Raw genomic sequence first — 2,500 nt, 5'->3', positions numbered from 1 at the left:
GACAATCACTTATTCACAAACCTCGTGTGGGGCTAATAGTTTTCATTTCCCATCTCATGGAAAACCCTTTTCGCTCCGCTTAGACCTATCCCCCTCTAGGGGTATTTTAGTGATAGGTTCTATAGGAACTGGACGATCCTATTTGGTCAAATACCTAGCGACAAACTCCTATCTTCCTTTCATTACAGTATTTCTGAACAAGTTCCTGGATAACAAGCCTAAGGGTTTTCTTATTGATGATAGTGACGATATTGATGATAGTGGCGATATTGATGATAGTGACGATATCGACCGTGACCTTGATACGGAGCTGGAGCTTCTAACTATGATGAATGCGCTAACTATGGATATGATGCCGGAAATAGACCGATTTTATATCACCCTTCAATTCGAATTAGCAAAAGCAATGTCTCCTTGCATAATATGGATTCCAAACATTCATGATCTGGATGTGAATGAGTCGAATTACTTATCCCTTGGTCTATTAGTGAACTATCTCTCCAGGGATTGTGAAAGATGTTCCACTAGAAATATTCTTGTTATTGCTTCGACCCATATTCCCCAAAAAGTGGATCCCGCTCTAATAGCTCCGAATAAATTAAATACATGCATTAAAATACGAAGGCTTCTTATTCCACAACAACGAAAGCACTTTTTCACTCTTTCATATACTAGGGGATTTCACTTGGAAAAGAAAATGTTCCATACTAATGGATTCGGTTCCATAACCATGGGTTCCAATGTACGAGATCTTGTAGCACTTACCAATGAGGCCCTATCGATTAGTATTACGCAGAAGAAATCAATTATAGACACTAATATAATTAGATCTGCTCTTCATAGACAAACTTGGGATTTGCGATCCCAGGTAAGATCGGTTCAGGATCATGGGATCCTTTTCTATCAGATAGGAAGGGCTGTTGCACAAAATGTACTTCTAAGTAATTGCTCCATAGATCCTATATCTATCTATATGAAGAAGAAATCATGTAACGAAGGGGGTTCTTATTTGTACAAATGGTACTTCGAACTTGGAACGAGCATGAAGAAATTAACGATACTTCTTTATCTTTTGAGTTGTTCTGCCGGATCGGTCGTTCAAGACCTTTGGTCTCTACCCGGACCCGATGAAAAAAATGGGATCACTTCTTATGGACTCGTTGAGAATGATTCTGATCTAGTTCATGGCCTATTAGAAGTAGAAGGCGCTCTGTTGGGATCCTCACGGACAGAAAAAGATTGCAGTCGATTTGATAATGATCGAGTGACATTGCTTCTTCGGCCCGAACCCAGGAATCCCTTAGATATGATACAAAATGGATCTTGTTCTATCGTTGATCAGAGATTTCTCTATGAACAATACGAATCGGAGTTTGAAGAAGGGGAAGGAGAAGGAGTCCTCGACCCGCAACAGATAGAGGAGGATTTATTCAATCACATAGTTTGGGCTCCTAGAATATGGCGCCCTTGGGGCTTTCTATTTGATTGTATCGAAAGGCCCAATGAATTGGGATTTCCCTATTGGGCTAGGTCATTTCGGGGCAAGCGGATCATTTATGATGAAGAGGATGAGCTTCAAGAGAATAATTCGGAGTTCTTGCAGAGTGGAACCGTGCAGTACCAGACACGAGATAGATCTTCCAAAGAACAAGGCTTTTTTCGAATAAGCCAATTCATTTGGGATCCTGCAGATCCACTCTTTTTCCTATTCAAAGATCAGCCTTTTGTCTCTGTGTTTTCACATCGAGAATTCTTTGCAGATGAAGAGATGTCAAAGGGGCTGCTTACTTCCCAAACAGATCTTCCTACATCTATATATAAACGCTGGTTTATCAAGAATACGCAAGAAAAGCACTTCGGATTGTTGATTCATCGCCAGAGATGGCTTAGAACCAATAGTTCATTATCTAATGGATTTTTCCGTTCTAATACTCCATCCGAGAGTTATCAGTATTTATCAAATCTGTTCCTATCTAACGGAACGCTATTGGATCAAATGACAAAGACATTGTTGAGAAAAAGATGGCTTTTCCCGGATGAAATGAAAATTGGATTCATGTAACAAGAGAAAGGTTTCCCATTCCTTAGCCGGAAAAATATGTGGCCATGAAATAGGGATTAAGTGGAACAGAATTGACTGGGTGGTAGAGTCGTGAAAACACCAGTTTCTTCCATATTTTGGACCTTAGCTCCATGGAACAATATACTACTGCTGAAACATGGAAGAATTGAAATCTTAGATCAAAACATTATGTATGGATGGTATGAACTGCCTAAACAAGAATTCTTGAACAGCGAACAACCAGAGTTATTACTCACTACATCAAAAAATTTCCATTAATGAAAGATGTAAATCCATTGGAAAATCAAAAATACGCATGCCGGATGAAATGGTTGTTGCTATCTGTTACAATAACGAATCATTGGTTTAACTGAATAACTAAATAAAATAGATAGACCTTTCTCTTCGTCTTAGGTCGACGGATCTTCTCCATTGAAA

This window comes from Momordica charantia, unplaced genomic scaffold (assembly GCF_013281855.1).
Source record: "Momordica charantia cultivar OHB3-1 unplaced genomic scaffold, Mcharantia_2.0 BLBB01000169.1, whole genome shotgun sequence".
In the NCBI taxonomy this organism is placed as follows: Eukaryota; Viridiplantae; Streptophyta; class Magnoliopsida; order Cucurbitales; family Cucurbitaceae; genus Momordica; species Momordica charantia.
The sequence above is the reverse complement of the archived record's forward strand: the minus strand, read 5'-3'. Positions refer to the sequence as shown.